This window comes from Miniopterus schreibersii (genome assembly GCF_964146895.1).
Source record: "Miniopterus schreibersii genome assembly, chromosome: 20".
Lineage (NCBI taxonomy): Eukaryota > Metazoa > Chordata > Mammalia > Chiroptera > Miniopteridae > Miniopterus > Miniopterus schreibersii.
The window spans coordinates 2,788,133-2,800,096 of NC_138122.1; the positions used below are offsets into that span (position 1 = coordinate 2,788,133).

General features: G+C 57.0%; 1 protein-coding gene across 2 annotated transcripts in view; it reads right to left on the bottom strand.

Annotated features, from left to right (window-relative positions):
- The window catches only part of B3GAT1 (beta-1,3-glucuronyltransferase 1), a 28,814-nt gene extending 19,945 nt beyond the window's left edge, over positions 1-8,869 (bottom strand). The window contains exon 1 of one of the 2 annotated variants that reach the window (XM_081123028.1): positions 8,802-8,869. The gene's annotated coding sequence lies outside the window, so the exon portion shown is untranslated. The remainder of the gene's footprint in view (positions 1-8,801) is intronic. The other variant, XM_081123027.1, reaches the window with a different exon arrangement.
- Positions 8,870-11,964: the final 3,095 nt, after the last annotated feature.

Genomic DNA, 11,964 nt, shown 5'->3' on the forward strand with positions numbered 1-11,964 from the left:
AACACCAGAGCATCTGGGCTCTGGGAGCTGGGAGGGGCACTGACTCGTCTTGTCAACCCTTGTCTACAGAGGAGGCAGGGACAGACTGCTACTTGAGCCGGGGTGCTGAGCACTGGCTACGATGGGGACCTGCAGTGTGCAGCCTGGCATAGCCATGCAGGCTGGGGACCCACTGGACCTGGCAGGCCAAAAAGCAAGGCATGTGGTCTTGGCAAGGCCTGGGGACCAGAACCAAGCAGTCCAGGTAACCTGGGAATCTGGCCCTGGCCCGAGGGTCTGTGTGTGGGCCACCTGGGAGAGCCCTCAGAGCTCTCAGGCCCCGGTGAGGCTGGGACTCGGATGCCCCGGAGGCAGGGAGGATGTGAGCAGACAAAGATAGTTTGTCTCCACAGTAATGTCCCCCTATCCTCGTGGTGTCCGGTCGCTCTCTGCCTCAGTTTCCCTTGGTGTCTGATTCTGAGTGAGGGAGTAATTGGGTGGGACCCTCCTGAGCGTTGTGCCCTCTCTGAAGTCTCCCCAGCTTGCTCTTCCCAGGCTTGACTGCTCACGGGCCCCACCAGCCAATGTCCAACCTGTCCAACCAGGTAACCTGCTGTGCATTTGTTGGTTTTAATTTCTGTACCCAGCTTCCAGGCCATGGCTCCTCTGGGACACAAGGCCTTACTTGCTTCTGGATCCCACCACAGGGCCCTGGGCCCAGCACAAAGCAAGAGCTGGACCAATATCTCTATGACTCAGTTTCCTTATCTGTAACTCTTGCTGCCTATTTTGGGGATCAAATGAGGGAATCTATGGAAAACATCTAGCATGAGGCCTAGCACACAGTTACCACTGAAAACGTTTGGTAATATAAAATAGAAGAGTGATTATAACAACCTCCACCTAATTTTAAAACCAGCTGAATTCAAGCGCCTGGAAGGGAAGGGCTGGGAAAAGGGCACGTCAGCGTCTTCCCAATGGCTCAGCACTCACGGGCCTTTGGTGCAGTTTTCTAGCAGATTCCTCTCTCCAAGGGTAAGGCTATGCCAAGATCGGACTCCGTGGAAAGCAGGCAGGCTGGCACATGGCGGTGTGATAAGCTGGGTGTGTACAGTGGCCAAAGCACCTAGAGAAAGAAGATCTGCTGCATGTGGGGAGGCCCAGCCTCTGAGGTGGGAACTCTGGCCCTGCTCTCCCTGCCCTGCTCAGATCTCTAGGCCCAGTCGGCGCCTCTGGCTGGCACTTTCTCTAAAGTTTTCCACTGTGGTCTCCGCACAACCCCCTGGGCGGGCACTGCCTATGTCCCTCTTTTCCATAGATCTGGAAACCAGCTGGGGACTACAAGGCCTTGCTGCGGGCAGGCAGCCTGGGCCTGCTCTGGTGTTGGGACACCTCCTGCTGCCTCCCCACCCCACATTAATCCTGTGTCCCTGCCCAGAGACTGACACTCAGGGAAGGACTAGGGATTTCAGAACATCAGGTGTTACCTCTTCATCTCTCCTCCTGCCCCCAGAACTGTCAGAGCACTGAGACTCTCCTCTTACGGCCTTGGGGTTGAGGGGCGGCCATCAGCAGGGGGGCTAGGGCCATAGACCCCTGGGCCCTATCACTTCCTGCCCTTTTGCCCCCAGCTCCTCCACCAACTCTATTACTTCTTCCCTTAGGCGCCTCCTGTGGAATCAGCTAACCCTATTGCCTGGATGAGAAATAGTTAACCAAAGGTGTTGAAGGGGGTGGGTGGCGGAGCTCGGCCCTGAAGGCCTGTGAGCCTAGGGTGGGCTGCATGTGCTCCCCCTGCGAGCAAGCAGGCGTGAGCAATACAAATGGAGGGTCCCTAAATCGCAGTCCTCCAGAGGGAAGATTATGCTGATGCTGCTTTATAGGCCGTGTGCTATACACCTGGCAGCCGGGCGGCTGGGGACAGCTGAGAGGGAGCCTGAATAGGTAAAGGCACATGCTAAGGCAGGCTCACCGCATCCGCAGGGGTTTCGGGGTCACCCAGGGCTCTGGACCCCAGGAGGTGTTCTGGGAGTAAGGGAAAGACATCTTTCTCAGGGTATCAGGAAGGTGGCAGGGAGAGGGACCTGGAGCAGAGTGCAGGCATCACCTCCACCTGGAATGCCCTTCCCCTCACTGCGCCTCCACCAGCTGAGTCCCAAGCAGGCCTTTAAGGACTTGGCAGGTGCACTCATCTGAGGACTGTCACAAGGGGCTAGACACTAAGGACGCTCAGCTGGCACTGACGGTGAGGGAAGCAACCAGAGGCCCAAGCCTGCCAGCATCCTCCTCAAATAGAACGGGCTCCTTCCTCTGTGCTCTCCATGCCTGGCTCATGCATTAACTGAGCTTGCAGGAGTCTTTTTTACCACAGTAAAAAAGAACTGTCATCTGGAAGGTCTGGTTAGATCCTTCAACAATGACATACCCCTTCGGGCCGTGACACTGGACTGGGAGGTCAGAAGGCTTTCCCTGCAGTGGGGGTGGGGTGGGCACCTTTGTGGGGTGTCAGGTGGGGCTGCTGGCTATCATTTGGGAGTGTCACCCTGAGGAAGCAGGAACAGGGTGTACCCAGAGGGTCCAGACATGCTGCTTAAATGTGCGGGACATGGCTGGAGCGGTGTGTGTGTGTGTGTGTGTGTGTGCGCACACATGCACATACACACTCACACACACACACTCCGCAGCCTGCTGTGTCTCCCAGTCCTGAGGCCTGAGGAGGGGTGGAGACTGAGAACAGCTGACACTTGTTCCCAGAGAAAGAGATTTACGGGTCGGAGAAGGAGTTAATATCGACAAGTGATGAGTTAGGCGAGTAATACTTCACCTTAAATTCAGGAACTGATGGAAAAAGAAAATAAGACACCAAGCGGCTGTACATCAACATAAGCAGGCTGGTGGCATGAGCCACCTGCTGCCTAGGAGCGAGGGCCCTGGGCCCCAGAGGGTCGATGCCACGCGAGTGCTAGCCAGGGCCTCCCTGCGGAATAGGGCTGTCTCTCCTGCTCTTGCTATGGTCATGGGACAGGGGAGAAGTCAACAGTAGCACGGGGTCTGAGCTGAGGGAACCCAGTCTGCCCAGATTGCCCCACAAAGGCAGTGTCTCCTAAAAGCTGCCAGCGTGGCCTGCCGGCTAGGTGGCGCCATTCCATTACCGTGCCTCCCAGGGGGCACAGCACTGACACCTCTGGGAGTAGGCACTTACCTCCAAGGGCATCAGGATGCTAGTCATGGGGGAGCTGGGTTGAGGATGGTCCCGAGGACACCCTTGAGGTGATGCGCAATCACTAATGGGGACCCAGAGGACTTCTGGCCTTGGCTGGCCCAGAGACAGGCAGATGCATAACCAAAGTCTCCAGGCAGCAAGGGTCTCCACAGCTCACCCAGCCTGATGGTCGCTAGGCCAACCTTGCTCCCTGGGCAGAGGGCACATGGACACACTACAGCACGCTAACGATGCAATGGCTTAGTGAAGGCTCTGTGTGTATTTTTAATGTGGTGCCTGTGGCCTGAAGGATCTGACCTTCCTTGGGGCCCTGACATATAAGTTGGTTCCCCTGGGCCAGTTGTCAGAGGAGGCCTGCTCCAGCCCAAGTGAGAGTGCCTTGGGGTCTCAGGGTCAGCCTCTTAACCCCAGGCCTCAGGCACTGCTCCTGCTGCCCTCTGCACTGGTCTGCGCCGCCAAGGGGACAGGCAGCCTGCGAGAGGGAGGAGCGGGAGTTGGGAGACGTAGGACATATTCTAGAACAAGGCACTAACGTGCTGTGTGACCTGAGACAGGAGTGGAACCTCTCTGAGCACCAGCTTCCTTACCTATAAAAAGAAGGAAGCAACTTAGAGTCACAGAATCCTAATCCTGGGACAAGCGTTGCAGGCCAAATGGTCTGTGTCTGTCCATTGGTCTGTGACTCCTGGTGGCAAATTCTTGCCCCTCAGACTCATTTCCTCTCCCCTCTACCTTCCAGCAATGTGGCTGGCAGGCTCCCTTCTTTCTCCTGCCTGCTGCTCCTACGGCGTTTAGTGGTGACCTTACCAAGGTAAGGGGCATAATTTGGGTGTGGAAATGCTCACATGGCTCATGCTCCTCATATTTTGGGTGAGGAAATTGAGGCTCTGCAAGATTCTATCACCCAGTGCATTGCTGATGCAGCTGTGACTAGAACCTGGGCCACCCATCTGGTCTCCAACTCCTGTCAGGCCAAGCGAGGGCCCTCCTCCCTCTCGGCAATTTCCCTCTGCTGAGCTCAGGGCAGTGAATTCTGGCTTTCTTTCCCTCAGGAACAGGGATGGGGTGAGCTCAGGCAAGGGCCCCTCAGGACTCCTCCATCCCCCTTCTGGTAGTAGCTGGACCTTGTTTGCTTCCTTCATTTTGAGTGTATGGGGCTTGGGAAGTGCTTTTTGGTGAGAGTGGTTCCAGTAAAACAGAACTGAAGTTGAATCCACTTCCAAAAAGATTAAGCCCTGTTAATCTGGCAGTGTTTGTTTATAAAGGACACGTTCCTCATCTCATTTCATGTCACTGGGGGGAGTGGTGCAGGGTTATTATCTGGCTGCGTTCCCATGCAGGTGGGGAAACTGAGGAAGGGTCAGGGATGTGAGCAAGATCCCATGCTAATTGTGGACAGCCCAGCACCTGGCATCATGCCTGGCATAAAGTAGGCTGTTCAGTAAGTGTTTGTTAAGTGAATTGTTAAAAAAATGAATAATAAAAATTGCTAAGCAAAGCATTTACTATTTATTGCATGCTCTGAGTGATCACCATGATTAACCGTAATGACTCATTCCTTCCTCATAAACATCCTATTATCATCCTCATTTTAGAGATGAGACGTCTGAGGCACAGAGAGGTTAAGTAATGTCCCGAGGCCACATAGTAGGAAGAGGTAGAGCTGGGTGGCCAAGAGCAAAATCCATGCTCTTGGCCACCTGGCTACACCTTGTAAAGTCTAGAGCAGCACTCTCAGTAGCACTGTCTGTGGTGCTGGAATGTTCTGTACCTGTGCTGTCCAAGGTGGCAGCCACTAGCTGCATGTGGCTACTGAGGTCTCAGGATGTGGCTGATGGGACTGAGGGACTGCCCACCCTGGGAGGCAAAGCAGCCCACTCCACATCTCGTGTTGGGCTCTGAGGGTTCTGAATAATGGTCAGATGAAGAGCCCAGAGTCTTGAGACTAAAGAGACTTGGGCCTCAGCTCCACTCCCTCATTAAGAAGAAAGGATGGAGAGAAGTGAAGGAGAGAGGCGAAGGAATGCACCAGTCAGGGAGGATGGGCAGAACTGGGCCTGTCCTGGGGCGCTTCTAATGCCCAAGGCCATGCCTTTTGCTCTGTTCTCTTGGCTCCCTCTGTCCCTCTCTCCTCCATGGAGCAACAATAACGACTCACGTTTCCCACATACAAGAAGAGAGAAACCCTGCTCCTGGCTCTAATACTGAGCCATGGGACCCACAGCCCCATGGGCAAGGTGTATACCTGAATGCAGTCAACTCTTTAATCCAGACTGAGAAGCTCCACTTTCAGGCTTACCTGGCAAAGCCCTAACCCCTGTCAGGCACTTGGCTGGGAGGCTGCAGCCCTGCTGTCAGCTGGTGAGCGCAGGGAGCACAGACTCATTTAATACTGGCTGGAGCTAAACCTCATTAGAAAAGTAAATTTGCTGTAGCTGCAAAAAAAAAGCAAAAAAAAAAAGCAACCCACACAACTCTTCCCAAGCTAAACAGAAAACCTTGGGTTTGGATTCTTTGATGCTTATGTTCCCGGCACTGCCTGCAACACAGTAGGTACTCAGCCAATGTCTGTGAGAGTGGATTTTGTGTGATCTCCACCCACCTTGACATCTTTCAACCTGGACAATGAGAGGCCTCAGATATGGATTTCTTGCAAGGTGCATGAAGTTTTTAGACAGGCATTGGCTAATAAATCAGAATAATTACATTCACCACTAGTTAGACATGAAAATGTTGTTGCTGTTGCTCAGCAAGGGGACACTGAGAGTGTCCTTGTGACAGAGCTCGCCCAGGTGGTCCTTAAGAAGGCCTGGAGTCTGGAGGTGTGGCGAGCCAGATGGGGTGGGGCAGTGGGAGAGATGGGGGAGCCTGAAACAGTGCCAATGTGATGGGCTCCAGGGTTGGCCAGGGAATTGCTACTCCAAATTTAGAGCCATCCAGATCTTGGAGGAATATGGGAGAGGGTATGAAAAAATACATTAAATTAATAATCATCTAGCACTTCACCTAAACCAGCCTGGTGAGAGGAGGCCTTAATTTCTAGGCCTTTAGGAAACCTGGACTTAGAGGGCTCAGTTTTCACAAAGTCCACTCACTGGTCGTGGAAGGAGCTGAGGCAGGCCCTAGCCTGGCTGGGAGCCTGTGCTCTGCAGGCCCTACTTCCCTGTCCCCAAAGCTCTTCCTGCCTAGGGGCCTGAGGGGTGCATGAGGGAGGGTTTTCTTTTTCTTTCTCCCCAGATGCTACATCTCCCCAGAGTCCACATCCTTCTTCATCCCACTGTATCCCAGACCAGGAGGGTGGTGGGTCAGGGCTCAGGAGCTAGGAGCCCTTAGCAGTGAGGGATGAGTCCAGACAAGAAGGTCTCCCTGAAGATCCCTTATCTCACAGCCTGTCCCCCTTCTGCCTTCCCTTCAGGACTCCCCATGAACTACCCTGGCATTCATTAAAGCTACGAAAAGAGCTTTCCTTAGGAGACCAACTGCTCCACCCAGAGGCCTCTCTGCCCTGGTGGATGACTGCTGATACTGGAAATCTTGGGAAAGAGGGTGCTTGGGCTGATCCTAAATGCACCCCTGGGAGAGCTGGACTTCTGCCTTTGGGCCTCGCTCTGTAGCGCTGCTTTGTGAGTGTGCTTCTGTGTCTTTTGTCTGGGGTCTCAAGCTGACTCCTCTGCCTGCCTCAGACTCTCTCAGATTCTTTCTCTTCTTCAGTCCTGCCTCTCTTCTCCTCCAATTCTCAGCAGAGGGGAGCCCTTGGGCATCTCTGTGCCAGCTCATCCCTTTTTTCCAGCCAAACTAAACCAACACTCATCCCTCTCCTCGAGCCTGACTCCCTGTGAGCTTACCCTTCTGCATTTCTCACACTTGCAAAGCTCCCAACATGCCTGCTAACCCTGTGCTCCAGGAGAAGTGCAGCCAACTCGGTCCTTCCACCCCTCAAAAACTACTGTGGGAAAACCAGCTCTTTCCAGAGGCCTGAGGCAGAGAACTGGGCTGGCCCCATGGGCATCTTTCTCCGGACACCCTGGCCTCTGATCCAGGCTCCAGTCTTGTCACTGGAGCTGTCCCACTTCGGTGGTTTACCTGCACCATCCCAGTCAATGCTGGCTCATCCAGAAACCTAGAGAACATGTTTGAGCGTCCAACATGCCTGGACATGGAGTGATTCCCAGGCCTCCCCCAGTCAGGTACAGAAAGGGCACAGCAAGCCACTGGATGCTGGGCTGAATGGGGCACAATCCCATTAACCCTCTCTGTTCCATTAGCCCTAGCAAGGCTTCTTGCCCCTACCACAACGGGTGGAGGGAAATGGGATGCAGCTCCAGAACTTGTGGGAGTGCCTGGCATGGACAGGTCTTCATTCCATATGAAGAAAGGGGGGACTTGGTGTAAGACTAGTAAGGCTAATGTCAACACTAAGCAGGTTCTGGCAGGAAATGTCTCTGCCTCTGTGGTGGCTATTGGCAGAATAGGGAGACTGGGGCACAGAAGACAAATGTCAGAAAACCCTAGAGCGACAGTCCTAAGGCCACAGGCCCCTCAACCCCAGTGACTTAGGAAGCTGTATCCTCCCATTTCCATACACAATAACTTCACAGTGCTACATGCACGAGGACATCCCCACCCAACCCATCCTTTTAAACAGTGCCTGCCACACAACCCAAGCTCGGGGTCCCAATGGGCACCCAGACTGGTACAAAGATAGAGCTGCCCCCACCAGCGTGGGGCTAGCATCTGTCAACAAAGGCCACCTTCAGACTCCTGTGCATTAGAAATCCCGAGTCCCCAGCCCTGGCCTCAAGAAATCATCCAGTAGTCTAGGCCTGGACAGGTGAGGAAGGGGAAGGGGGGCTAGTCAAGACCTTATTTATGTATTTGTGTGTGTTCTTGGCCTTAGCTGCTTGGTCCCAGGCTGTCACTTCCTTTCCCTGGCACTGTTAGATCCTGTGGCTTCCTTCTCCTTGTGCGCCTTGCCTGTCAGCTTCCTTTTCGGAAGTTGCATGCTCCCACTTTGGAGGAATGAGGACCTCAGGCCTGAGCCCAGGTGCAGAGGACTGGGTGGTGAACTGGTCATGCCTCCTGCCTGCCTGCTATAGTGAAGGTCCCAAGGACCCTTTTCCATCCCTGCCACATCTCAGCCCTCTGCCTCCCCAGCAGAGCTGCAGAGCTTGGGTCCCCTGAGGAGCTCACTTGCCAGCGTCTGGAGCCTCAGAGCCCTTGGGGATACTGCAAGCAGGGTTGCAGCTGGGGTGCTGGCCCAGATGAGCCTGGGCCACCAGGAACCACCTGCTGAGGTGGGAAGGGACAGGCGAGCTAAGAGCCTGGACCGGCTGTTGGAAGCTACTGAGAACCAGCTCTTCCCTCCATCCTGGGCTGAGGAGGGCAGGCATCGCCAGGGTTTTGTTTGGAAGCCCCGGCCTTTCCGGCCCCCTTTCCAGCTGTCCCCGCTGCGCGCACAGCCACACACACACACACACTCACACACACACACACACACACACACAAGCGCGCGCGCACCCGCGAGGACATGGCGTGGGTACTGATGGGGACGCATAAAAGGGGCTCTGTGCGCTGCGGCGGCGCCGCGAGGGTCACTGACCTGAGGCGGCGAGTCCGGATCGTCCCCGGCGCGGCTCATTCCGGGCGGCGGCCCCTAGACCCCGGCCCCGGCGCCCCCGGGCTGCTGCCCCGGGCCGCGCGCGGCCCCCTCCCCGGGGACTCTCGGGCTGCGGGCCCCCGAGGGCCACTTCATAGCCGCGGGTCCGAGCGCCCGCGCGCCCGCCCGGCCCCGCCGCCCGGCCCGACTCCTCCGGGGCTCAGCGAGGCGCGCACGGAGCGCGGGAGCGCGCGGGAGGCGCGCGCGGGGCCGCAGGGGCGGGCGCCGGGAGGGAGGCGCGGGCGGGCGGGCGCGGGGAGCGGGGAGCGCGGCGGGAGCCCCGCCGACCCGGCGGGCTCCGAGTCCCCTGCGCGGCGGCTGCGCCCGAGCGTCCGCGGCCCCGACAGCGCCTCCGCCCCGCCCCCGCCTCTCCCCGCCCCCGAGCGGGCGCAGGCCGCCGGCGGGACCCGCCGCTGACGGTCGGTACCAAGCTCGCCAGCTAGGGCGGGGGCGCGACGAGGGCGGCCGGCGAGGACCCCCCGGGGGTGGTGCCACCTCCCGCGCACCCCTGCGCCCTTCCCCGCGGGCGGCTCCGGCTTTGCGCGCCGGGGCGGGGGCTGCGGGCGGGGCGAGCGCGGCCGGGCCCGGCTCTGGAGAGTTAAAGCTCGCGCGCCCCGCCGCCTGCCCCCCACCCCGCCTCCATCCTGGCTGTTCCTGGCGCCCAGCTCGGCAGCCTTTCTCAAAGGGTGATTGTTTCCGGGCCGGGTTGTTGGGGGGCGGTTCTCTGGGACCTAGAAGCAGAGCTGAGGAGCGGGAGGGTGCGGCTCCCTCCTGGGCTCAGGGCTCAGGCACCCCGCAGCGGGAGATGGCTGGTGGGGCTCGGATGGTTCCTGCCTGGTTGCAGGGGTACCTGCGTGGGGTGGAGATGGGGGTGCACAGGCGCCGGCCTGAGCGGTAGCCCCACCTGTAGGCTCTGCTCCCTTGCCGAAGGCATGCCAGTCTGCTGAGTGCCAGCCTCAGCCCACTCCCACGGCGCCCTGGACATTCCAAAGCGAAGGCAGGGGGGCAATGCGTGGGGCGGAGAGGAGCTGGAAGGGGACAATGGAGGAGCCGGGATGGAGCCAAAGGGCCCAGCGGGCGTTCCGGGGATTTCTCAGGGGGCCTGTGTGTGCGGAGTGGGCTGGGGCTGCGTGACCAGTGAGTCTGTGTGTGCACATGTGTGTGCATGTAGGTATGTATGGGGTGCCGGGATGCAGGTGGCATGGACCCATGGCATGTACCCATCTCTGAAGATACTCCCAGATGCTCTTTCGTCAAGTTGCTGGAGACTTAGAAGCTACCCTCATCTATTTTTGGAGGGTTTGCACAGCTTGGCCGGTCGTCCTCCTGGACACCTGTAGTCAGGAACACCCCGTGTGCTCTTCACAGCCACAGAGAAGGCCAGCTCTTGCAGCTGGGTCCTGGCGCCCGCCGGCCTGGGGATGTTAGTGCTTTTCCGTAGCTGAAACTACCGCATGGGTCTGATGCTCCTTCCATTACCCGGTGACCAGCTCTAGGCCCGCTGTGGGGCATTGCTGAATCAAAGCTGTGCCACCAGGCGATGGGCTCCGGGCGCGCTGTGGGCTGGTGCTGAGAATCACAGCACCCCTCCCCCATCGTCTTCTCTGCCCTGGTTGGTACCAAGCCAGGCCCTGCTCCTTCCAGTGAGGAGCTGAGTGTGTGGTGGGTGAAGCATGGGGTAGGGGTAAGGTCAGTAGCTTTAGAATCAGCGATTTTGGTAAAGACCATGAGGTAAGGAAGGAGCCCCACCACCCACACCATCCTGATATTAGGCAATGTAATTGGTAATTACTGCCTCTAGGGACAGTTGTCCTTCCCTCTCACCCCCTCTCCTGGCTCCTCTGTTTAATTGCCCTCGTTGCCGGGGAGGCAGTTCTTCCACACCGGACCTGAGCCTCCTGGGAAGGTGCAGGACCATTGCCTCGCCCTCTTAATGAAGCATGAACTACAGCAAGCCCTATCCTGCCTTTTCCTCCCCTATTGGGATAATTCTTGTTCCTTTAGACTCTGCTAAGAGGACTTGTTCTGAGACCGTGTTTTCCTTGCCTCCAAACTCCGCTTCCCACTAGGACTCCACACCGACTGGAGGGAGGGGAAGGGCAGGTGCAGGAGCAGGAAGGGGGAGGGAACAGAGCACAGAGGGAGGACCTGGCCGTCAGTCTGGGTGGGGCACAGGCCGCCTCTCCAGCTGCATTCCGTCCTAGTCAGAAATCACCAAACGGTGGGGAGAGGTGACCTTGAAGAGTTTCTAGCTGCACCTAAAAGTTTCTCATTTTACAAACAGGGGATCTGTGGCCCACAGAGGAACCATCAGCAGTGTGTGGCGCACATGTGTAAGAGTCTGAGAGGATCACACCCATAGCTCCATCAGTTCCCCCGACAGGGCACAGCGCAGGTGGCAAGCTCAGGGGGGAAGACAGTGAGGGGGCCTGGGTTCCCGTGAGACAAACAGAAGGGGTAGGAAGGCAGCAGTTATGGCCACCACCTTGTGGGGACTGGTGTGTAAGCGCACATGCGTCTCTGCATGTGTGCAGGTGGCCACAACCTGCTTTCCCTCACGACCACTCCCTTCAGTAGCATAAAACCAGGAGTTGGACCAAACAATCTCGCCCTGTGTGGTGCTGGCAGGCTGTGACCCGTTGGGCCTCTCCGCAGGTGTTCTCGGGTGCTCTCTCTTCAGCCTATGGGAGCCGACCAGATGGACAGGAAGGGTGGCCAGTTTAACCCTTACCATTCTTATAAGGACAAGAGTGATGATGAAACCCCTTTCTATTTATCTTCACACTCTGTGTACAACATTTTTTAATATTAATGTTTAGAGCCAACTTAAACCAATAATGTGGGATTAAAATGAGCATGATCGGGCTTAGTGAAGAGACGACAGCCTGCCATGAGTGTTAGTGCGAAGTTTGGGCAACGCCCCAAGCGTGTGAACACACGCAAGTACACAAACAGCTGTGTAGATACAAACATACACCCAGAGGCAGGTGCACATACAACACACACAATTGTACTCTCCCATGCCTTGCGCGCACGTTTGCATCCCTATGCCCACCTGCACACATGCAGAGGTGCGTGTGCACTTACACACCAGTCCCCACTAGGT